The sequence below is a fragment of the Mobula birostris genome, chromosome 17 (genome assembly GCF_030028105.1).
Source record: "Mobula birostris isolate sMobBir1 chromosome 17, sMobBir1.hap1, whole genome shotgun sequence".
Taxonomy (NCBI): Eukaryota; Metazoa; Chordata; class Chondrichthyes; order Myliobatiformes; family Myliobatidae; genus Mobula; species Mobula birostris.
The window spans coordinates 67,555,639-67,582,352 of record NC_092386.1 but is presented as its reverse complement, the minus strand read 5'-3'; the positions used below and the strand labels follow the sequence as shown (position 1 = coordinate 67,582,352).

Sequence of the window (26,714 nt, the reverse complement as noted above, 5' to 3'; positions counted from 1 at the left end):
ATATCAGATCCCCATGAAACATCTTAAACTATTTCACTTCTCTAGAACTTGTCAAACTGACCTGTGTGTGTGCTTTTTGCCATTGCTGGTTGTACTATACACACTGAAGGGCAGACTTCCTGGCTGTGTTTGTAGGTGACTTTCTAAAACAGTGAGTAGAGCATTTGCCTTATAAGAGTGTACTGGTAAATTGGTTTATTATTGTCACAAGTACCGAAGTACAGTGAAAACTTTTTTTTGTATGTCATCCACTTCATCACACCAGTTGCAATGCTGATGTTAGTAGAACACTTGTTACTGCTTCATCTGTGACTGAGATAATGTGACTGTGTCATGGTCCAAATTTACAATGTGGCTGGTACTGGTATTTATGACACAGGTGGTGTCAGTATCATACTCGACTACAAGTGATTGCTGATGAAGATGATGGTGTCCGTATTCATACATTGAGGTAGTACAAGGGAAAATATTAATAGAATGCAGAATAAAGTGTTATAGTTACATAGAAAGTGTAGAAACATAGAAACATAGAAAACCTACAGCACAATACAGGCCCTTCAGCCCACAAAGTTGCGCCGAACATGTCCCTACCTTAGAAATACTAGGCTTACCCATAGCTCTCTATTTTTCTAAGCTCCATGTTCCTATCCAAAAGTCTCTTAAAAGACCCTATTTTGTCCGCCTCCACCACCGTTGCCGGCAGCCCGGTCCACGCACTCACCACTCTCTGAGTAAAAAACTTACCCCGACATCACCTCTGTACCTACTCCCCAGTACCTTAAACCTGTGTCCTCTTGTGGCAACCATTTCAGCCCTGGGAAAAAACTTCTGACTATCCACACGATCAATGCCTCTCATCATCTTGTACACCTCCATCAGGTCATCTCTCATCCTCCGTTGCTCCAAAGAGAAAAGGCCGAGTTCACTCAACCTATTCTCATAAGGCATGCTCCCCAATCCAGGCAACATCCTTGTAAATCTCCTCTGCACCCTTTCTATGACTTCCACATCCTTCCTGTAGTGAGGCGACCAGAACTGAGCACAATACTCCAAGTAGGGTCTGAGCAGGGTCCAAATAGCTGCAACATTACCTCTCAGCTCCTAAATTCAATTCCACGATTGATGAAGGCCAATACACCATACGCCTTCTTAATCACAGAGTCAACCTGCGCAGCTGCTTTGAGCGTCCTATGGACTTGGACCCCAAGATCCCTCTGATCCTCCACACTGCCAAGAATCTTACCATTAATACCATATTCTGCCATCATATTTGACCTAGCAACATGAACCACTTCACACTTGTCTGGGTTGAACTCCATCTGCCACTTCTCAGCCCAGTTTTGCATCCTATCTATCAATGTCCCGCTGTAACCTCTGACAGCCCTCCCCACTATCCACAACACCTCCAACATTTGTGTCATCAGCAAACTTACTAACCCATCCTTCCACTTCCTCATCCAGGTCATTTATAAAAATCACGAAGAGAAGGGGTCCCAGAACAGATCCCTGAGGCACACCGCGAGTCACAGACCTCCATGCAGAATATGACCCGTCTACAACCACTCTTTGCCTTCTGTGGGCAAGCCATTTCTGGATCCACAAAGCAATGTCCACTTGGATCCCATGCCTCCTTACTTTCTCAATAAGCCTTATCAAATGCCTTATCTTCTGAACTCAATAGATTGTTTTATGAAGGCCAATATGCCAAAAGATTTCTTTACAACCCTATCTACCCATGACAGTAGTTTCAAAGAATTATGGACTTGTATTCACAGATTCCTTTGTTCTACCACACTCCTCAGTACCTGACCGTTCACTGTGTAAGACCTACCCTGCTTGGTCCTACTGAAGTGCAAAACCTCACAAAAACCTTTCTACCTTACAATCTCTGCACTTGCCTCCTGTCGGGTCTGGAGGAATACCTTGTCAGCACCTGGGGATTTATTCCCCCAACTCGTCTCAGGGTAGCAAACACCTCTTCCTCTGTAATCTGTACAAGGTCCATGAGTTGATGCTGCTTTGCTTCACTTCCATAAACTCTGTATCAGCCTCCCGAGGAAATACAGATGCAAAGAATTCATTTCAGATCTTCCCCATCTGTTGTTGGCTCCACACATGGATGACCATTCTGGTCTTCCAGAGAACCAATTTTGTCCCTTGCAATCCTTTTGCCCTTCACTTATCTATAGAATTCCTTAGGATTCTCCTTCACTTTGACTGCTAGAGGATCTTCATGCCTTCTTTAAGCCTTCCTGATTTCTTTCTGAAGCATTCTCTTGCATTTCTTGTACACCATAAGCACTTTGTTTGATCCTACTTTCCTCTACCTGTTATGCACCCATTTTTAAAAAATCTTAACCAGGGCCTCAATGTCCCTTGAAAATCAAGGTTCCCTGCCCCTGTTGTTTTCACCTTTTATTCAGACAGGCACATACAAGCTTTGTACTCTCAAAATGTCATTTTTGAAGGACTCCCACTTTCCAAGTACACTTTTGCAGGAAAACAGCCTGTCCCAGTCTACACTTGCCAGATCATTTCTGATACCATCAACACTGGCCTTTCTCCAATCTAGATTATCAAGCCGTGGCCCAGACCTATCTTTTTGCATATTTACTTTGAAACTTGGCATTGTGGTCACTGGATGTAAAATGTTCCCCTACACAAACATCTGTCAACGGTCCTGCCTCATTCCCTAATAGCTGATCCAGTATCGCACACACCCTTGTTGGAATTTCTACAGACTGATGAAGGAAATTTTCCTGAACACATTTGACATACTCTATCCTGTCTAGTCCATTTACAGTATTGGAATCCCAGTCAATATGTGGAAAGTTAAAATCACCTACTATAGCAACCCTATGTGTATTGCAGGCAGGCAAAGTCAGATTGAGGTAGATTGTGAGATCAGTGAGATTTTCCCAAGCCCATCTACTGATCAGGGATATCTATGTTAGATAGATGAATTTATCATTGTTCAACTGATGGTGATTTGAGCTGGAGTTAATGCTGTTTCAAGCAGGGTGGTTAATTATGTTTCTGAATGGCTGCAATAGTTCATGGTATCTATGTGGGTGCACTATTTCCTGTTATACTTGAAAAGGTGTTTATAGATATAATCGGAGTGTCTGGTAGCCTTTATGGATAATGCTGCCGATGTTTATAGACTTTCACTGGCTCTATATACCTCTTTTACATTGAGAAACATCGCAAGCTTGTGTGGAAGCTGGTTCTGATTATGGTAGAAATGACCCTGGACTTGGAGTTTGTGGTATGCTGATGCTCGTATCGGTGCTGTAGCTGATTTTGGTGCTTGTGATATACGTTGTGACTGTGTTAATGATGACGACCCTGGGCTGGGTGATGCCAGCATTCAGGGTTTGACTGGTAACAGTTTCTTGAAAAGGCGAGACTTGTGCTGGTGACAAGAGTTCACTCATTGCCGGTTCTAGTGCTGGTGTTAATAAATCGCCTGTTACTGTTTTAGTTCTGACAGAGATAAGGCGAATGTTTATGGTAAAAATTGTGGCCGCATATACAGTGCGGCTGGTGCTGGTATTTCTTGCAGAGGGTGTCTGGTGTCAGTATTCGTGGCTCGGCTCGGCTCGGCACGGATGTTTGGTTCAGTACGGCACACAACAACGCGTAGGGGCGGTACTGTATCTAGTTTCCCCTCTCGCAGTATTAAGCACGGTACCTCCGTGGATCCCTCGTTTCCACCCACAAGGGACTCTACAGCTGCTCCGCCTCCTCTCTCCCTCTGCTATAAAGAGAGTCAGAGCCGCTCCCTCAGCTCGTACTTGGGTTAACATGGCGGTTTAGATCAGTCTGAAGCCTGAATTGGGAGGAAAACCCCAGCAACGGACCTGGGACGAGAGTCTCATAACGTTTGGGGCGACAGACGCGTTTCTGGCTGAGAAACCGCCCCACGAGCGGGCCAGCTTCTGACTTCCAGTGGCCAGGGCAGCGCATCTGGTGAGTACACGCGGGCCCTGCGTGTCGGCAGCGTGAAGTTTGTTTAATGACATTTATTTTTTACTCCCCGTTGCTCTAGTTAAATTTACCTAATTTAAGTTCCCTCTAAGATGCCACACGGTTGGCGGGCCACGACCTCCTTTTCCTCTGTTCATACACCCCCGTCGCGCAATCGATTCTCCCCTTTCCTGATTCATTTGTTGTAAAACTGAGGCGCGGATCCCGCGTTCGGAAGCAAGAGCATAAGGGTCGGACGGCCGAAAGTCCGAACGCTCCGATGTTTTTTTTAAACATTTCCTTTTATGGCATGAGGCGAGCAGGTCGCGTTATAGCGGAATCCCTTCACAGTGGCAGCCACATGGACTGAAAAGCGATCGCCTCCATGTGAGCGCCAAGACCGAACCCGGTAGTGGGAGCTCGGAAGCTGCGTGGAGCCTGGCGCGGCCGTGGGAAGCTGACCCGGGCCTCACGACCTGCTTGTGCAGCCACCCCTCAGCCGATGGGGAAATCCTCGAGTAAGCTCCATCTCCGGCAGGTCGACTACAGAGAGAGCCATTGAATCGGAGCGCTCTCGAGTTTGACACGTTCTCTCATTCGCGGCCGCGGCCCCTCCGGTGAGTTTGAACTGCTTTCACTCTGGCCGTAGCGGTGAGTGAACCCGGTGCTAGTAGCGCCAACGGTTGTGGTCCATGTAAAATTAGGAACTGAAAGGCGATCACCATGTCACTGCTCTTCTCTTTTCCCGAATTCTCCTCTCACCCCCCTGACCAGCATTTCTGCGGAATATAGTTCTCTGTGTTATAACATAGGATGCAGAGCATCAAATGTAGGGGATGTGTGGCATTTCCTGTGAATACATGGTGTCACTGGATGCAACAAAGATGGGATCTATAATAACAAAATTCGAACTGGTGTGAACTGGATGGCATGTGAACACGGTATTTTCCTTGTAAATGTGTGGTTCAGTAGGCTGAGCTTATATTTTCAACCCCTTATCTCCTTAAACATCAGCTCAGTTGTCAGACTCTAATGCTGAGATTGTGCACTAACGAACAGTAGCTTTTATATACAGTATTTCAGTGTAGTTCACATTGATATAAAGAGAAGAGTTTGAGGCTGTTGACCTTCTGACAGAATACTCTAAAACCTTTGAGTTAGAACATTTCTCCATAAATGCAGCTGACCCACTGAACACCTACAGCTTTATATTTTTATTTGAAACTTTCCATCCCCTGTAGTACTGTGATTTTCTATTCATTTTCCTTTCATTAATCCTTTAAAGATAGCTGTAACTAATTAGAAAGTTTGATTTGACATCATCCGTTTGTAGTTTTCAAGCTTGATTTTGTGCTGCCTGACCTGCTCAGTTCCTCCAGCATTTTGTGTGTTTTGTCAAATGAATTTATGTTATTATTGCTGTTTTTAGGGTTAATATTGTGCTGTCATTCATCACTAAATCATTTTTTCTACTCTGAGTTAGTTTTGAAATGTATTGCTTTGGATACATTCTGTTCTTGTGTGTGTGTGTGTGTGTGTGTGTGTTTATCTGTTGTGGCTCAATCTGTAGATCTTCCAGCTAACATAGGAACGAATTGCTGCTGCAGCCTCAATCTGTTCAGTCCTAATCTGGACTACTTTGTAGTTCAGTCCTGATGAAGTATTTCAACCAGAAATATTAACAATTCCTTTCACCCAACCTGTGTTGCTCGACTCGCTGAGTTCCTCCAGCAGGTTGTTTATTGCTGTAGCATGTTATTACAGTATCTTCTTAATCTGTAGATTTGCCTCCTGCCTTCTGGTGTCCTCCCATATTATGGATAGAAAGGCTATTGTAATTACACTTAACTGTAGGTTACAGGCCAAAGAATTAGAGATGATGGACATGTGTGAGGGAATAAACTAGAAGAACTACAGAATCTGATAGAATCTCACTGGCATTATGTATGTTGTGAAGTTGGTTATTTTGCAGCAGCAGTACAGGGCAATATGTAATAAAGGTTGGGGGTGTTGTGGATAGTGTGGAGGGCTGTCAGAGGTTACAGCGGGACATTGATAGGATGCAAAACTGGGCTGAGAAGTGGCAGATGGAGTTCAACCCAGATAAGTGTGAGGTGACACACACAAAATGCTGGTGAATGCAGCAGGTCAGGCAGCATCTTTAGGAAGAGGTACAGTCGACGTTTTGGGCCGAGACCCTTTGTCAGTCCTGTAGATGCTGCCTAAACTGCTGCGTTCCACCAGCATTTTGTGTGTGTTGCTTGAATTTCCAGCATCTGCAGATTTCCTCGTGTTTAAGTGTGAAGTGATTCATTTTGGTGGGTCAAGTATGATGGCAGGATATAGTATTAATGGTAAGACTCTTAGCAGTGTGGAGGATCAGTGGGATCTTGGGGTCTGAGTCCATAGGACACTCAAAGCTGCTGTGCAGGTTGACTCTGTGGTTAAGAAGGCATATGGTGCATTGGCCTTCATCAATCTTGGAATGAGTTTAGGAGCTGAGAGGTAATGTTACAGCTATATAGGACCCTGGTCAGACCCCACCTGGAGAACTGTGCTCGGTTCTGGTTACCTCACTACAGGAAGGATGAAAAGTGCACAGGAGATTTACAAGGATGTTGCCTGGATTGGGAAGCATGCTTTATGAGAATAGGTTGAGTGAACTTGGCCTTTTCTCCTTGGAGGGATGGAGGATGAGAGGTGACCTGATAGATGTTTATAAGATGATGAGAGGCATTGATCGTATGGATAGTCAGAGGTTTTTGCCCAGGGCTGAAATGGCTAAGATGAGAGGGCACAGTTTTAAGGTGCTTGGAAGTAGGTACAGAGGAGATGTCAGGAGTAAGTTTTTTTTTATGCAGAGAGTGGTGAGCACATGGAATGGGCTGACAGTGGTGGAGGCGGATAGGATAGGGTCTTTTAAGAGACTCCTGGACAGGTACATGGAGCTTAGAAAAATAGAGGGCTATGAGAACCCTAGGTAATTTCTAAGGTAAGGACATGTTGGACACAGATTCGTGGGCTGAAGGGCCTGTATTGTGCTGATGGATGCTGCTTTTTTGAGGTATCACCTTTTGAAAGTTGTCCTCTATGCTGAGGACCCTAGTGTCCATGATGGAGCTGGTTGAGTTTGCAACTTTCTGCATGCAGCTTTTTCCAATCCTGTGCAGTGGTCCTGTCATAACAGACTGTGATGCAACCAGTTAGAATGCTCTCCACAGTACATCTGTAGACATTTCATGGAGTCTTAGGTGACATACCAAATCTCCTCAAAGTCCTAATGAAATATAGCTGCTTTTATGTCTTCTTTGTAATTGCATCAATATGTTGGGCCAGGGTAGATCTTCAGAGATGTTGACATGCAGGAACTTGAAGCTGCTCACCCTTTCCACTGCTGATCTCTCAATCAGCTAAGTGGAGAGCCAGTGAGATTGCATCTGTGCGAAACCTATCGTAGCCATAGGCAATTTGTAGCAGGTCCAGGTCCTTACTTTATTCTGGCTGTGACCAACCTGTCAAACAATTGCTGTAAATAGGAGTGCAACTGGACAATAGTCATTGAGGCAGCTCACCCTGCTCATGTTGGGCACTGGTATGATTGTTGCCCTTTTGAAGCAGGTGAGAACCACCAGATGCAGCAGTGAGAGTTTGAAGATGTCCGTGAACACTCCGACCAGTCGGTTGTCACAGGTTTTCAGTGCCGTACCAGGTACACCATCAGGGCCTGATGCTTTGCAAGGATTCACCCTCTTGAAAGATGTTCTGACACATCATATGGACAGAAATCACGTGGTCACCAGATGCTACAGGGAATCGTACAGGCGTAGTTTTATTCTCCCTTTCAGAGTGTGCATAAAAGGCATTGAGATCATCTCAGAGTGAAGCTATTCGTGAGGTTAGGTTTGTAATGGCTTGCAAACCCTGCCAGAGGTGATGTGCATCCAATTCCATCTCCTACTTCAATCTGAGTTGTTTTTTTCTCTCTTAAAATACCCTTCCATTGTACATGGACATTTTAGATCACCAGTCTCTTGATTACCACAGACCTAACCCTCAGTAGACTGCAAATCTCCACAGCATTTGGTTTGGGTATGTATGTCTGGTATGTACTCAAAGGCACACACTCATCCATGTATGTTTTGATGAAATCGATGACAATCATTCAGATTCAAAGACGAATCCCGGAATATTGTCCCAGTCCACCGATTCAAAGCAGTCTGGTAAGCACTCCTTTTTGCCTCCCTCGTCCATACCTTCGTGGCCCTCATTACTGGTGCTGCAGTTGTCAGACTCTGCCTGTGTACCAGGAGTAGAAGTGATCGGACTTACCAAAGTGTGGGCATGGGATGGCATAGTAAGCTTCCTTAATGGTAGTTAACAGTGGTCAAGTGTGTGGGCTCCTCTGGTTCCACAGGTGAGATGTCACTGGTGGTTGGTCAGAGACTTCTTTAAGCTGAACTGGTTGAAAACCTCCCCAGTGATTGGGAAGGCAACAAGCTGCACTGTTTTGTGGCTGCTGATCATGGTGTTTTGTTCCTCTGATGCCTCCATTGGCCAGGGATGGAATGTACACCATTAGCAGGATAACAGCAGAAAACTTCCTTATCAGATAATGGATGGCACGTGACAGGTAGATGTTCCACGCCGGGTGAGCAGGACTGAGACAGAAGCATCATTTCTATGCACCTTGATGAGTTAACCATGAAACACAGCCTGCCACATTTATCTTTAAGAGACTCCGCTGTCCTGTCGTTGCCGTGGATGGAGCTCTCAAGCTGCAGCGCTGCTTCTGAAATAGTGAGGGTGGGCCATGTTTTCATGAAGCGCAGTACACAGCAATCCCTGATGTCCCTTTAGTGTTGCAATCTTGCTCTGAGGTCTTCAATTTTATTTTCCAGAGACTGTACACTCACCGGCAGGATAGTGGGGAGTGGGGGTGTCTAAAGGCTCTGTTTCAATCGTACCTGCAGACAAGCATGCCTTCCCACTTCTGATTTCTTAAAGGGAAATGCACTCGTGAGCTTAGTCTGCCATCTAGGTTCTGTCGATTTTGAGGATCGACAGAATTTCTGTCGATAGATTTTTTAAAAAATCAACTTAAAACGATGTTGCTTACTGAAATACCCATGGCTATGATTGTGGATTTGTCAAGTTCCTAAATGGAAATGTGATGATTCCCTTCCAAGCTGCATGCAGAGTTGCCACTTCCTGGCGCCATCTTGCTGGGGAATTGAAAGGGTAAACGGGATGGATCTGTGGGGAGTTAGCATACACCTAATGGGTTGAATGACCTCCTATGATATAAGTAATTTAGAAGGTTCTGGGTTATTTCTGTTCAGGAAAGTATACAACATCTAGAATGATACTAAAAAACAAGCTGGTCTGCTGCATTATCAGAGATGGTAAAAGATCATGGATAGAATTTCAAAAAAGAACAAGGAGTTAATCTCCAGTGTCCTAGCCAATACTTATTCTTTGCACAATGTCACCAATATAGTTGTAAAATTAATCATCGTAACTATTGTTTGAGAGTCATTTTCCAGCGTTCCAATATCCACTCTTGCCTTTCTTTTACTCTGTATGTGTGTGTCTGTGTGTGTATATTTTTCACCCTCCCATTAGAATATCTCTTTGGTATGTGTCTATCCTGCGCCTTCCAAATTGCTCCCAGAAACTCCAGACATTGCTGCCCCGCTGTCATCCTTGCTAATGTCCCCTTCTAATCATTTTTGGGCAGCTCCTCTCTCATGCATTTGTAATTCCCTTTATTTCACTGTAATCCTGATACATCTGATTTTAGCTTCTTCTCAAACTGCAGGATGAATTCCATCATATTTTGATAACTGCCTCATAGGGGTCCCTTTACCTTAAATTCCCTAATCAAATCTGGTTCATTACACCACACTCAATGCAGAATTGCCTTTCCCCTAGTGGGGTCAACTACAGTCTGCTCTAAAAACTCATCTTGCAGGTATTCTACAGATTCCCTCACCTGGGACCCAGCATCAACCTGATTTTCCCAATGTACCTGCATATTGAAATCCCCATGATTATCAATCATACCATTGTCCTTTTGACACGAATTTTCTAACTCTCACTGTAATTTGTAGCCCACATCCTGGCTACTATTTGGAGGCTAACAAGGTCTTTTTACCCTTGCACTTCTCAACTATACCCATAAGGAATCTACATTTTCTGATCCTACAAGACCTCTTTCTAAAGATTTGATTTCATTTTTGATCAACAGCACCACCCCACCCCACCCCTGCTGCTTACCTGCCTATCCTTTTGATACAATAGGATGTTGAGATTCCAATTATGATCTCCTTTCAGTCACAACTCAGCAATGTCCACAGTGTCACGCCTGATATTCTCTAACTGTACTACAAGATCAATTACCTTATTGCCCTTATATCATGTTTCAAAGCTATATTTAATGTCAGAGAAATGTATACAATATACATCCTAAAATGCTTTTTCTTTGCAACTATCCCCATAAACAGAGGAGTGCCCCAAAGAATGAACGACAGTTAAAATATGTACATTCAAATGTAACACTTTTCAGTCCTGCATTCATCAACTCTTTCAATTTTGCCCCAATTTCAACTCATCACGCTGACTGCAAATTTACCCAGTCATCTGCCTGTCCTTCCTCATAGTCTCAATACACACTGGTTGACTTGAATACCAACTGCCCCGTCTTCAACCCTATCACTCCAATTCCAATCCCCCAAATGCTCTAGCAAACCTATCTGTAAGGATATTTGTTCCCTTCGAGCTAAGGTGTAAATCATTAATCTAAACATCCATTAGGTGTAAAGTAGTCGTAAGACCTCCTTAAAAAATTAGATTAGTTTTCAGACTCTAATGCTGGAATTGTGTACTTATACAAGCAGTAGCTTTTACTTCGACATTTCAGTGACTTGTGTGTATAAAATCACCTGGATTCCTTTGAATATCACTCCCTTTAACAAGTACTCCATGTATCTCTGTTTGCACAACATGCTTTTCCCACATTTTATAATTCTATTCACTGTGTTCACACTCACTCATTGTTTTCCATGCTATCCCCAGTTTATTTGCAGCAAAGTTATTTATATGGGATTTGGCACAATTTACATATTACTATTTAATTATTTATGGTGCAACTGTAACGAAAACCAATTTCCCCCAGGATCAATAAAGTATGACTATGACTGTGACTATGACTATGGTCCCTTCAGACAAATTACCGTGGATAATGAATTGCTGGGGCCCAAGCACCAGTGCCTGTGATTTCTTCGACTAATCACTGGTTGATAATCTCATAAACTTTGTATATTTTCATTCTTTGCTTTTTTGTTCAATAACCAATTCACTTTGCATGGCAATATATGATTCCCAATTCCATATAGATCTGATTGACGGTCTTTATAAAACCCACAGATACATCACATCCACCCATTTCCTTCCCCTTATCTGTTCTATGTCACTTCCTTAAAGTTCATCTGAATAGATAAACATGATCCTATTGTCTTTTTTCATGTTTATCTTCCATATTTCTGATCTGGCTGTATACTCATTGCTATTAAATGCATTGTGATAGATTTAGGTTCTTTTCTTGAGAAATAGAAATAAGTATAGGTCATTTGGACCCTAGTGCTGCACTGCCATTCATAAAATCATGATTAATCTTTTACCTCAGTGCTACTTTCCTGTTCTAACCCCATATCCTTTGATTCTCTTAATATCTACCAATTTCTGTCTTGAAAAGACTCAGTGGCTGATCCTCTTGCAGTTCTCTTGTCTACAGAAGTCCAAAGATTCACCACTTTCTGAGTGAAGAAATTTCTTTTCATCTCAGTCCTAAGTATTTGATACTTTTATTTTGAGAATGTTATCCCCTTAGTTTCAGGGACACCATAGGGGAAATATGCACCCTGTGAAAGATTTTTCCTGCTTACCACCATGTCTCCATGTTTATTATTCTGGTTTGATAATACTTCGATATTGAATAATGTTGGAGGTTACTATTAATGCACCTTCTACATGTCTCACTAATATTTGTGCTTGTTCACTTCACTGTATCACTATCAAAATGCCCATATCTAACAAGTTCCTGCATCTTCAACTGTCCCAGTAAACCCATTTGATTTTTGCTATCTGATCAACCTTGTAGAGGAGGCTAAAGAAATTCGGCATGCACGTTATGTCCCACTCTATTTTTTTTTTGTAGATGCAGGAAGAAGAAGTAATGTGTAGTTATTTGAGCCACCGCTTTTTAACTCCTGCTGTTTTTATTTCATTGGCTTAGCCTGTAGGGACCTTTTGCAGAATGTACTTGCTAGATACAGTACAATTGGCTGATTTTCCCAGAAAAATATGTGCAGTCCCTGGTAAAATAAAATGTTGACAAAGTATCTTTGGTTGAATGCCAAGAGACAGAAATCAGAAAGTGTAGTCTAATCTGTGTGTATTGGTAACAACAACTGTACAGTACTAGTACTGCAGACAGGAGGTAATCTGCAGGTGCTGGAAATTCAAGCAACACACACAAAATGCTGGTGGAACGCAGCAGGCCAGGCAGCATCTCTAGGAAGAAGTACAGTTGAGGTTTTGGGCCGAGACCCTTCGTCAGGACTAACGGAAAAAAGAGATAGTAAGAGATTTGAAAGGGGAGGGGGAGACCCAAAATGATAGGAGAAGACAGGAGGGGGAGGGATGAAGCTAAGAGCTGGGAAGTTGATTGGCAAAAGGGATACAAAGCTGGAAAAGGGGGAGTATCATAGGACGGAAGGCCTTGGAAGAAAGAAAGGGGGAGGGGAGCACCAGAGGAAGATAGAGAACAGGCAAAAAGTTATTGTGAGAGGGAAAGAGAGAGGGAAAAAAATATATATATATATAATGATGGGGTAAGAAGAGGAGGAGGGGCATTAATGGAAGTTAGAGAAATCAATGTTTATGCCATCAGGTTGGAGGCTACCTGACTTTCCTACCCCCACACATGACCCCTTCTCCCATCTTCAACCCTCCTCCTCTTCATGGACACCCCACTCTGATCTTCTGCCTGCTCTGGATCTTTTTATTGCTAACCTCTGATGGGATATCAACTGTCTCAACTTTACCACACCTTGTTCCCATTCCAACCTCACTCCTTCCAAACGCTCTGCTCTCCTCTCCCTCCACACCAATCCTAACCTTACCATAAAACCCGCTGATGAGGGGGCACTGCAGTAGTCTGGTATACTGAACTCTACCTTGCCAAGGCACAGCGACAACTCGCTGATGCTTTTTATACTTTATACTTTATTGTCGCCAAACAATTGATACTAGAGCGTACAATCATCACAGCGATATTTGATTCTGCTCTTTGTGCTCCCTGGAGTACAAATCGATAGTAAATATTAAAAATTTAAATTATAAATCATAAATAGAAAATAGAAAGGGGAAAGTAAGGTAGTGCAAAAAAAAACGAGAGGCAGGTCCGGATATTTGGAGGGTACGGCCCAGATCCGGGTCAGGATCCGTCTGCTGCTAATTGATACAAATCAGGATCAAGTTTTTTATTATTGTCTTGTATGGTGTGAAATTTGTTGATTTTTTTTGTGTGACAGCACTACAGTTCAAAGGCATAAGATTACAATAAATGAAAAAATAATTAGCATAAAAATAAACTTCCAGACAGTTTGCAAGCAAGTTTTTATTGTACCTGTATCTCACTGTACTTGTACACATGACAATGAACTTGAAGGGAAGGGTGATGTCCCTTGGCATCTGCTGTCATTGAAAGTTGTAGGTGCAGGAACTGCTGTCAGAGTTGCTGTGCTGGTAATTAAAGGATTGAGTGTTTAGGTGAAGTATGGGATGAACGAGTATGGATGCCTTAGATAGTGTGGAGCTTCTTGATTGATTGGAAGCTGCAGTGATCGAAGACAGTACAAATATTCCAGTGTTCTTGTGCCTTATAGACACATAGTACTGGTGTGTCCAGTAAATCACTGATCATAGGGTACCAGCCTTTGACTTGTAGCCATAGTATTTGCAGCTGGTTAAGACTAGTTTCTGATTGATGGTAGTTGCCAGGATATTGATGAGGACACAAGAAAGACTGCAGATGTGGAAATCTGGATCAAGACACAAAATGCTGGAGGAAGTAGACAGGTGATGTTTCAGGTTCAAACGTACAATTTAATGTTAGAGAAATGTATACAATATACATCCTGAAATGCTTTTTCTTCGCAAAACATCCACAAAAACAGAGAAGTGCCACAAAGAATGAACGACAGATAAACACGAGAACCCCAAAGTCCCCCCTCCCGCGCGTAAGCGGCAGCAGGGCAATGATGACCCCCCCCCGCAAAAAAAGCGTACCCGCTACCAAGCACAAGTGTGAGCTAAGCAGTAACAAAGACACAGACCTTGCAGTTACCCCAAAGACTATCACAGTTCATCCGGTATTCGACAAACCACAGGTTCTCTCTCTCCCTAATAAGGGAGAGGGAGGTGTCCCCCATTTTCAGGTTGAGAAGGAGAGGAGAAGCCATTACAAAAAGGAGGGGGAGGGGTGGAGCAAGAGCTGGTGAGTGGTGGAATGATGTAAGAAGCTGAGAAAGGAAGTGGAGGTGACAGCTGAAGGAGAGGACAGTGGACTGTGGAATAGAGGGAAGGGACTGAGGAGGGGAACTGGAAGAAGGGGTGTGTGGGTGATGGGCATACGAAGGGAAGCAGAAGGGCTGGTGTGTGGTCACCAATCCGACCACATGAACATGGATTTCCCTAACTTCTGGTAATCACTTCTCTCCTCCCTTTGTTTTCCCTTATCCCACCAGTTCCATCGCTCCCCTTTAACACCCTGAACTTGGAGTTCAAATCCGTCTACATCTGGTTGTGAAATTGAATTTAATCAATCTGGTGTTTTGGCATCCGGCAATTGACCATAATTTTTAATATGTAACTGGTTCACTAATATTCCCTGCAGGATTTAGTCTTTTTAGTTGGTGTGGACTTGGGCTAAAAGGCCCGCTCCGTCCTGTATTTCTGTAACTGTGATACAAGTACATCATGGACATAGAGGTACAGTACAGAAACTTTAATCCAATGATATGCAGCAAACTCTGTCCTTTAAAGAGTACTAGCTAGCTGCTTGATAGATAAATTTGGAAATACTGCATAGAATAATTGGCAATAAATCAAACTCTTGATCGGATGGTTCTGAGCCTGCCATTCTTTCTCAATGATATTTGGAGAATGGTGCCCAAGTAGAGGGAGCAGAATCTAAAACTAATCAAGCAAGTTGTGTCCCCAATCAAGATTGGGATTCTACTGGACAAATGATACTTTGGAAGCATAAATGGATTCTCACTTTGGGTGAAACCTCTAAGTCTGTGTTATCTACCGTGTGAATGCAATGATGTCTCTCCGATACCATGACTAAAGAGGTTGGATTCTGAAAGACATAGAACTGCTAGATTGAACCGAAGGAAAAAAAAATCTCCTGGTGGAACTCAGTGGGTCAACCAGCATCTGTGGAGACAAAGTGACGGTTGTTTTTTTCCAGTTGAGATCCTGCATCAGGACCTAGTGTGTAGAGAATGAAAGTATATGGAAGTGAGAGCAAGGGGTGCATCAGAAGCTGGTGGAACCAGATCTTAGGTGTGTGGGTGAGAGGGTCACAACGAGGTAATGTGGTGGATGGAAGGGCTGGTAAAGGTGAACTGATGGGAGTGGATTACCTCAAACTGTAAAATTCAGTGTTCATACCATTGAGTTGTAGGCGATCGAAGGGCTGCTGTTCTTCAAGTTTGTACTTGGTTTGCCTGTGGCAGTGGAGAAGGTTGGTTGGTGTAGGCAAGGTGACAGCAGTTGAAGTAACATGCATCCAGAAGCTCATGACGGCTGTTGCGGACAGAGTGCAGGTGCTCTGCAAAACTGTTACTGATCTGCCCTTGGTCTTGCTGATGCAGAAGAGGCCATGTCATGAGGACTGAGTACAAAAGACCAGGTTGGAAGAGGTGCACATACATTTTTTCAGTCTAATCCCACTTCCCGATTTTCCTAACCTACTCCCTTGTGGGAGCATCATAATTTCTAAAATTTGTGATTATTAAAGGCTCTCTGATAGTAGCATTTTGAGACGCAAGTGGTGGACCTTGCCTGAATTGTCCTCTTGTACTAGATATGCATTAATGTACATTTTCTAATCTTTTCAACTTTCCTTGGAAACTGTGAAATAGTGGAATAGTTCTGAGCTGATTAATAGTGTGTGTCTTATAAGGATGTTGTTCCACATCTGGGAGTATCCTTGTGGTGATATGTCCAAAGTGCAGAAGTGTTTTGTGATATATGATAAGGAGCTGAGGGTCATGATGGTGTTTGGGTTGGTGTGATTGGTGATGCACACCTCAGACCAAGGGATCTGAATTCCTCACACAATACTTGTGTGAGTCCTGTACCTTTTGGCTCTGGGGGAAAAGAGTGTTGTCACTGAGCCAAGAATTCACTCAATGGTATTGAGATTGATGCAGTCTCTCAACGCATTATATTCTATTTTTTTGTGTGCCAGGGTTAATCTACTTTAATGAAATATGAATCATTTTTTGATAACTCCAGCTACATTAATTGCTGTGATGGAAGCAATGCATGTTCTATTATTGCTCTTTAATTCACCGATAATGCACTAAGAACAATTGTGTAAGTGCCACAAATATCTTTTTTGGATGTGTACAAATACATATGTCCATATTTAAAAGTAATGATCAATGACTTATGAAAATTTTTTTCTATATTTGAACCAATGGCAGTACAATAATGACTTCTTACCAAAGGCAGAGAATGAGCTAAAAAGGTATTTGAAGATGATGTTCTTCTTTTCGAGCCTTAGTGTAGTAACACATTCTCTTTAGAATAATTTTGGTTTACTTTGCAATACATGACCAGACTGAGGTAAAGTCTTGAAAGTGTTGGAGAAATGTAATGTGTGTAGGGACTTAATCGGATGATCTGTAGTTGGTGTGTTTGGGATTGAACACACTTATCACTAATTGCGCTCAGTGTGCTTGTAGCAGAGGTGGTTGCCAGGCTGGTTTGAACCAGGGTTGTTAGGGCAAAGCTCTGTGTGTTTAACCCATGGACTACCATGAGAAACATAGACCAAGTGCAGAGGAGACCAGACATAAGGATGGGGTTAAACAAAGAATTGTTACTTGAGGATTGGCTTGTAGAGAACACAGGTTAGGACTCAAAAATCACTACACACAGGGGAAGTAACTCAATACTAAGCAAAAACAAGCAAAACAAAGAGAAACTAAACAAGGTACAGGTGCACTGATAACTGAAATGAAACACAGGTGAAGGTAACTACCGAATAATCAGGAGGAGGAATATCAGAGCCTGGAGGACTCTGGCGCCCCGGGTGATCAGACCAAAGCATGACAGTGCTAATTTTCTAAGTTCAGAGAACATTTGTATTAACCATATGGTATGGATCTTGGTATGTTTTTATTCATTTTCTTTTGGAGGATGACTTGCTTGCACAATATTTGTGTGGATTATGAGGTGATGAGCCAGTGAGGGCTGTATAATCTAGCACAGATGGGTCAGGAGATATCTGCCCAGACTAGTGCATGGGTAATCTGAAGTGTTCTCCTTTTACTGCCTTGGTTCTACTTCTGTGAATTCAAGATTGTCAGATCATCTTTATTGCTTGCCCAGTATTCCCAGCATTCTGTGAGAATGATCTATCTTTTTTAAGGAAGTTTTAAGAACATAATAATTTTTCTCTGTTTGAATAGGTACTCTAGGTGGAGCACTTTCCCTAAAGGGTGCTGAGGAACTAGTGTTTGCAACTTTTTTGGTTTACATCCATATCCATAACTTCCAATACTTGCATCCACCAGTTTCAATGTTGAATTTTTTTTTAGAAAGAAAGGTTTCTCTCCCTTTTTCAAGAGAAAGCATCTCCTGATAGTGGCACTTTGCACTGAAGTGTCAGTATGGATCATGTATTCAAATCTAAATCAGATATAATCAAAACTATGCATTCAATGACAATCATACACAACACTGATACTTATTGTTGAGACTGCAGATTAAAGCCCTTTTGATGTCTTCTTTTAAATATTATCTTCAAAACTAATTAGTTCTCCTCTTAGTGCTAGACTTGCACAAATTATTTGTGTAGGCTAATCTGGAAATATTAATAATAAACAAATTACATTTGGAGCACACCTTAATACATAAGCACATCCCTAAATGTCAGAAACTACATCATGCTGAAGGAAGTATAAAAATCACAAGTGCTCCACATTGGTTTTTCCAATTTCCTCACGAGGAGCCAAATTTTTTTTTTGACAGAAATAGTATTTGGTTAAAGGTTAGCTTTAAAGATTAAATTTATTTGTTAAATGTACATCAAAACATACAGTGAGATGTGCCATTTGCATCAATAACCAACACAGTCTGAGGATGTGCTGGGGCAATTAATACTGGGAAACAGCATCTGAATGAGAATTAACATACAATGCTGGAGGAACTCATTAGTTTAGGCAGCATCTATGGAGAGGGGTAAACAGAATAATAAAGAATCTCTTGTGTTTATGAGTGAGAATTGAGATGATGCAAGTATGAAGCCCTGGTTGATTGAGCAGTATTGGTCTGGGAACTGTGTGCCACATTCTTATTTGTAGCTTACAACCTTCAGGTGTGCACCTTTATTTTCTGTGGTGGTATCTCTGTTCAGTTGTATGGAGCTCCACCTAGTGGCTGACTTTACAAACACTGGAGATTCTGCAGAAGCAGGAAATCTTGAGCAATATCCACAAAGTGATGGAGAATCTCCACAGCATCTGTAGAGGGGAATAAACAGTCAAGACCTTTAATGGGGACCATTTATTCTTTAATACATGACTGGGAAGGCATGCATTTTTTTGGTAAAGTACTTTGGTGATACTTTAGATTAGGCGATGTCCTAATTCTAATCCAGCATTGAAAGAATGCTGGTGTGTTTGTAGGTTAGAATATTATGTGAGTGTTCCCAAGCAGTGGTGTTACTCTCCAAGGTGGAAAATGGTTGTGGATTTCAAAAGTGCAGATAATGTTTAAGGAAGTGCCAGTTAAGTGGGTTGCTTTTGTTGGAAATAATGTTGTGTTTCCTGTTGTTGAAGCTACACTCGTCTAAGCATGACATGCTGGTGAAGTTACTTTGAGGACTCGGGAGGTGAATGAAGGCTGCCCAGACTCTGCACCTGCTGTACAGGAGTTCCTGTTAATTTTTGGTAAATAATGACTACCTCAATAGCTGAGCACATAGTCCTTCTTTATGACCTAGTTTGAACAACCTCCATTCCATCTCAGTGGATGGAAAAGCTGCAAACACCATTTGGGTTGTGGCTAAAGTGTTTGGCATTCATGTTTGGATCTTGGCTTCCAAACATATACTGAACTAGTGAGCAGTTGGAGATCTTCTTTTCAAGTTAGTACAAGTCTGACATGCTGTTGATATACTGGGAAAACACCAGGATTCCATCATGTGGTGTTGGTTGTGAGGGCCTTGTGGTGAGCAGTTTGACGTCAAGCTCTATCTTGTGCCTGCTGGATGTTAACTACCAAACATTTCCTTGGGTAGAGTTGGCTTTTGGTCTGAGAACTTAAAGTGTATTATCAATGCAATTAGTATATTTTACTAAGGGAGCAATACGGTGACGATTTTGTGTAGGTATTGCATATTCAGTAACCAGTCAGATTCAGGTTTATTATCACTGTCTTATATGGTGGGAAGTTTGTGTTCAAAGTAAATTTATTAATGAAGTACATGTGTTACCATATACAACCCTGAGATGTTTTCTTGCGGGCGTACTCAGTAAATCCAAGACACATATTAGAATCAATGAAAGACGACACCCAACAGGACAGACAAACAACTAATGTGCGAAAGACTACAAACTGGGCAAATACAAAAGAAAAAAACGAAATGATAATAAATAAATAAGCAATAAATATCGAGGACATAAAATAAGTTCGTGAAAGTGAGTCCAAAGATTGTGGGAACAGTATAGCAATGGAGCATTGAAGTTGAGTGAAATTATCCCCACTGATTCAAGAGCCTGATGGTTGAGGGGTCATATCTGTTCTTGAACCTGGTGGTGTGGGTTTTGAGGCTCCTGTACCTTCGCAGCAACAGTAGAGTGTGCAATGAAATAAATGTTACTACAACTTACAGGGCTAGAACTCTGCGCTCACCAATGGAGTCTGTATTTGTTCTGAGGAAACAATTATACTGATACGCAATCATGATTTTTTTAAGTTGCGATAAACCAAACCCTTTAATGACACAAAACATTTCATACGTGCAATGACATAAAGTCTCTCAGTTGTCACGCCAGTGTTAAAGGAGGGAGGGAGGCAAAAATAAACAGGAAAATATAGACCAGTTACACCCTATCCTCGTTATATGCGTCTTCAGACAATGCGGATTCACAGTTATGTGAGGAACCTATTTCTACCAACGTCTCGTTATATGCGTCCAAAACTCACAGTTATGCGAGGAGCACTGCCTTCCCGCCAATACAAGTCACATGCGCACACCTCACAGTCTCACTGTTGGAATGAGAAGCACCGCTTTCCCGCCAATACGTCAGGTGCGCGCGCCTCACAATCTCTCTCCCGCCACTCTCGCATTGGTTTTGGCAAGGTGTGGATGCACGGTCTTAAACTTCTGTTGGTTTTACCTACGGTGCAGCGATTTTATGCTTGAAATATTTAACTATGCCTCCTAAGCGTCCGATGTCATGTGCTGGGCCATCTCTGAGCGGCAGAGAACTGCTTTAACACTTGAAATTATAAGCAGTGCGGCATCATCTAAAGGTAACACAGCTCTGGGATGCTACTGCCGGGAACAGAATCTTGCCTTTTAAAGTTCTTTTGTTGCTTGACAATGCGCCAGCCCATCCTAAACATTTGGACAGCATTCATCCAAACATAACAGTGCGTTTCCTGCCGCTTAACACAACATCGCTGATTCAACCACTCAACCAAGGTGTGATCCACATTTAAGGCGTACATTTTTTTTTACGGTGAACTATCTCTCAGATGCTGCAAGAAACAGATGATTTTGAAAATTCCTGGAGTTTACCAACGGTGAGGGAATGGTGGAAGTTGGAACACTTAACACAAATGGCGATGGACATGGACCCACGTTTAGAACGGAGTCAGCATTTCAGTCGTTCCCTGCCGTCAACCCTTCTTCCCTACAAGCAAATTTAAAACAAAATGCTGCCAAGCAAACAACCCTTACCACTTCATTCAAGTCAGTTAACACCTTCTGCTGCCGGTAGTTCTAAGAGTTCTGTGAGTCTTCCTTCACCCCTTGCTGTGCTTGATAAGATCCTGACGACCACAACCATCCACCTTATCCGTGTAAAGCTGCCCGACACCACAGCAACCACTTATCTCCCGGAGCGAACACACCTGCCACTGTTGGTACTACAGACCCTCAGATGTTAACTTTCTATGATTTATTACATTGAATATTACCTTAAATTGATGAAATATAATACAAATGTTGTCTTGTAGTACTGTTTTTGTGTGGTATTGGTATGAAAATGTGAATAAATTACAGATAAAATATATTTAGGAAGCCCTCTGGAACGCATCCCTATTTTCTCCATTTAAATAATTATTCACATTATGCATCAACTTTGAGGAACATATCCCCCGCATATAATGAGGATAGGGTGTACTCTGATTTCATTGGTTTGGTTAGTAAGACCATTGGAACATTGATTTGTCCTTCTGGTAAATTTTCCCTCCCCTTTCTCTCTTCTCCTATTACCCACCCTGGCCTCTTGCCCCTTCTCCTCACCTGCTTATCACCTCCCCCGATGCCCCTCCTTCTTCCCTGTTCCCCCATGGTCCACTCTCCTCTCCAGTCCTTTACCTTTTTCAGCCACCTGTCTTCACCTACCACCTATTCCAGCTGGTCCTCCTTCCCCTGCCCCCTACCTTTTTACCGTGGCATCTTCCCCTGCCTTTTGCAGTCCCAAAGTAAAAGGGTCCCAGCCCAAAACATCAACTGTTTATTGGTTGTAGTGAGGACTAGGCCTGAAGCCTGTTTGCAGCAGCCTGGAGTGACGGGACGAAGCCGTGGCATTTCACGGGGGCTGTGTGGCACAGTGTCCAGGATGGAGTCGGAGCTGCCCTCCCAGGGTTTTGCCCAGAAGCCAAGTTCTGTTACAGATTTCTTAGCGGCACTCAATGGACTCGAGCCTTGGGCTGCGGGATCACTTGCTTTTTAGCTGCCGGAGGAGAGGAGTCCAAGCCATCGTGCTCTACTGGGGGCAGTGTAGCGCAGTTGTGGCAACGGACGATTTAAAATGGACTGAGGGGTCTGGACTACATACATAGATAATTGTCTGGTTCTGTTTTTACTAATATTCTATATGTGCTCGTATACGCGAGAAGTAGGCCTCAAAGCCATGGATTCACCTAGCGGGTGTCAGGGGCCGGTTGACAGATGATATTGGTGGGGTTGGTGTCTGGACTGTATGTGTGTGTGTGTATATATATATATATATATATATATATATATATATATACATATACACACACAGACATGCATATTCTGCATCGTTATGTTTTTACTGATATTCCATATGGGTTTGTTGATTTGTATGCATCAAATTGCAGCACAGCAGGTGGGAGGGGGGAGATGGGCATCGGGACTCTTATTACGTGTTTGTGATCTTGTGTGTGTGAGACTGTTGGCAATGTCTTTCCACCTTGACTCCGTAGTAACACTGTCTCATATGGCTGTCTTCATGAGTAGTCATGTATGGCTTAATGACAATTAAATTTGAATTTAATTGAACTGAATTTCCATAGATGCTGTGACCTGCTGAGTTCCTCCGTCAACTTTTGTGTGTTTCACTGGTTAATAAGATTTTATGGAGTCCATTACTAAGGATGAGGCTTCAGTATACTTGGAAGCACATGATAAAATAGGCCAAAGTCAGCATGGTTTCCTAAAAGGGAGATCTTGCCGGACAAATCTGTTGGAATTCTTTGAGGATTTAGCAGGCAAGATAGACAAAGGTGAGTCAGTGGCTGCTGTTCATTTGGATTTTCAGAAGGCCTTTGACAAGGTGCTGCACATGAGGTTGTTAAACAAGATAGGAGCCCAGGAAGCTGAATAGCCTAAAGGTAGATAAATCTCCCAGACCAGATGGAATGCACCCGCGTGTTCTGAAGGAAGTAGCTGTGGAGATTGCAGAGGCACTAGCGATGATCTTTCAAAAGTCGATAGGTTCTGGCATGGTTCCGGAAGACTGGAAGACTGCAAATATCACTCCGCTATTTAAGAAAGGGGCAAAGATGCAAAAAGAAAATTATAGACCTGTTAGCTTGACATCGGTGGTTGGGAAGTTGTTGGAGTCGATTGTCAAGGATGAGGTTACAGAGTACCTGGAGGCATATGACAAGATAGGCAGAACTCAGCATGGATTCCTTAAAGGAAGATCCTGCCTGACAAACCTATTACAATTTTTTGAGGAAATTACAAGTAGGCTAGACAAGGGAGATGCAGTAGATGTTGTATATTTGGATTTTCAGAAGGCCTTTGACAAGGTGCCACACATGAGGCCACTTAACAAGATAAGAGCCCATGGAATTACGGGAAAGTTAGATACGAGGATAGAGCGTTGGCTGATTGGCAGGAAACAGAGAGTGGGAATAAAGGGATCCTATTCTGGTTGGCTGCCGGTTACCAGTGGTGTTCCACAGGGGTCCGTGTTGGGGCCGCTTCTTTTTACATTGTACATCAACGATTTGGATTATGGAATAGATGGCTTTGTGGCTAAGTTTGCTGACGATACGAAGATAAGTGGAGGGGCCGGTAGTGCTGAGGAAACAGGGAGTCTGCAGAGAGCCCTGGGTAGATTGGAAGAATGGGCAAAGAAGTGGCAAATGAAATACAATGTTGGAAGGTGTATGGTTATGCACTTTGGCAGAAGAAATAAACGGGCAGACTATTACTTAAATGGGAAAAGAATTCAAAGTTCGGAGATGCAATGGGACTTGGGAGTCCTTGTACAGGATACCCTTAAGGCTAACCTCCAGGTTGAGTTGGTGGTGAAGAAGGCGAATGCAATGTTGGCATTCATTTCTAGAGGAATAGAGTATAGGAGCAGGGATGTGATGTTGAGGCTCTATAAGGCGCTGGTGAGACCTCACTTGGAGTACTGTGGGCAGTTTTGGTCTCCTTATTTAAGAAAGGATGTGCTGACGTTGGAGAGGGTACAGAGAAAATTCACTAGAATGATTCCGGGAATGAGAGGGTTAACATACGAGGAACGTTTGTCCGCTGTTGGCCTGTATTCCTTGGAGTTTAGAAGAATGAGGGGAGACATCATAGAAACATTTCGAATGTTGAAAGGCATGGACAGAGTGGATGTGGCAAAGTTGTTTCCCATGATGGGGGAGTCTAGTACGAGAGGACATGAATTAAGGATTGAAGGGCACCCATTCAGAACAGAAATGCGAAGAAATTTTTTTAGCCAGAGGGTGGTGAATCTATGGAATTTGTTGCCACAGGCGGCAGTGTAGGCCAAGTCATTGGGTGTATTTAAGGCAGAGATTGATAGGTATCTGAGTAGCCAGGGCATTGAAGGTTATGGTGAGAAGGCAGGGGAGTGGGACTAAATGGGAGAATGGATCAGCTCATGATAAAATGGCGGAGCAGACTCGATGGGCCGAATGGCTGACTTCTGCTCCTTTGTCTTAAGGTATTACAGGAGAGATACTAGCATGGATAGAATATTGGCTAGCTGGCAGAAGGCAAAGAGTGGGAATATAGGAGTCTTTTCTGGTTTGCTACTGGTGTCTAGTGGTGTTTAGCAGTTTTCAGTATTCAGTCTACTACTTTTCACGTTATATCTCAATGATCCAGATGATGGAATTGATGGCTTTGTGGCCAAGGTTTGCAGTTGATCGGCTGAGGACCAGATAGTGTTGAGGAAGCAGGGAGTCTGCAGAAAGACTTGGACAATTTAGGAGAATGGGCAAAGAGGTGAGAAATGCAATACTGTGTTGAGAAACGTATGTTCGTGCACTTTGGTGGAAGGAGTGAAGGCAATGTCTATTTTCTGAATGGGGAGAGAGTTCAGATACTAGAGATAACAAGGGGCTTGTTATCTCTAGTCCTAGTGTGGGATTGCTAATGTTTGAGTTGGTAGTAAGAAAGACATGCAAATATTAGCCCTCATTTTGAGAGAACCGGAATATTAAAGCAAGGATGTAATATTAATGTATTATAGACAGCTGGAGAATTGTGAGCTGTTTTGGGCCACATATGTCCTGCTGTTGGAGAGGGTGTAGAGAAGGTTTATGAGAATGAAGGTGGTGAATCTGGAATTCATTGCCACCTGGCTGCGGAGGCCAAGTGATTGGGTATAGTAAAGCAGAGGTTGATGTGTTCTTGATTAGTAAGAGTATCAAAGGTTATGGGGAGAAGGCAAGGAGAATGCAGGTTGAGAGGGAAAAATAAATCAGCTACGTTTGAACAGCAGAACAGATTTGATGGGCTAAATGGCTTAATTCTGCTCTTACTGTGTGTCTTGCGGTGTTCTGGGAAACTTGGCAATGATGAGAATGGCTCTTATTTACTTGATGTTTAATTCCCCTTGGTTAACAGACTGTGTGCCGCTAAAATAGAATACTTTTAAAGTTACTGTTTAAATCTAATGGTCTTAACAAAATTTGATAGAAGTTAATGCTTTTTGTTGACTACAGTTCATTGAATTAAGCAACTAAATTTTATAAAAGACTCAAAGGAACTTGTTAGAGCAATCTTCTTATTTGTGTTGGGATACTCACATTTTAAAACAGCTCTCTATGCTCTCTGAGCAGTACCGATTGAACTTAACAGGAATTGCTGTTGCGTCCCATGGTTATTTTTAAACCTCCCTGAAATACTCTTAGTGAGAACTGAGACCAGTTTTAGAATAGGAGGCATCGATGAGAGAGTTGAAGTTTTCTATAAATTAATTTGACCACATGATTCAGTCCACAGCCTCTATGATGTGAAGCTGCTAGAAATAGCTAATTGTAATCAGGACAAGTAGGGATGCGAATATACTGCAAATGTTGATAAGTTACACATAGTCTTCATTTTTGCTGATAAAGTTATGGAACAGAAGGGATATTGGAGAACAGATTGATTTCAGCATGCAACTGATGAATGGTGGCTTTTGCAATGTGGAGGCAGTTCTAAGTTCATTGTTTTCCTTCTGGTGTAATATTAACTTGGTGTGCACACACCACAATTTATGCCTGGAAGTGATAGTACAGGATGTACCTAATAAAGTGGCCACTCTGTATATTTCTGTGTGTCTGGGGTCTGCTGCCGTTGCTCACCCACTGCAACGTTCGATATGTTGTGCATTTGGAGATGCCCTTCTGCACACTGCTGTTGTAACATGTGGTTATTTGAATTACTGTTGCTTCCTGTCAGCTTGAGTCAGTCTGACTATTCTCCTTTGATCTCTCTCATTAACAAGGTGTTTTCACTCGCAGAACTACCACTCACTGGGTGTTTTTTTTGTTTCTCGTGCTGTTCTCTGTAAAGTCTATATTATTGTGTGTGAAATTCCCAGGGGATCAGTAGTTTCTGAGATACTTAAACTGCCCTATATGGCATCAACAATCATTCCACTGTCAAAGTCACTTAGATCATTTTGATGTTTGGTCTGATCGATAACTGAACCTCTTGACCATGT

At 42.6% G+C, this 26,714-nt stretch overlaps 1 protein-coding gene across 4 annotated transcripts in view; it reads left to right on the top strand.

Annotated features, from left to right (window-relative positions):
- Positions 1-3,699: 3,699 nt before the first annotated feature.
- slc20a2 (solute carrier family 20 member 2) overlaps positions 3,700-26,714 on the top strand; it is an 86,818-nt gene continuing 63,803 nt past the window's right edge. For 3 of the 4 annotated variants that reach the window (XM_072281863.1, XM_072281868.1, XM_072281867.1), the window contains exon 1: positions 3,701-3,972. The gene's annotated coding sequence lies outside the window, so the exon portion shown is untranslated. Of the gene's footprint in view, positions 3,973-26,714 lie in introns of all 4 variants that reach the window. The other variant, XM_072281866.1, reaches the window with a different exon arrangement.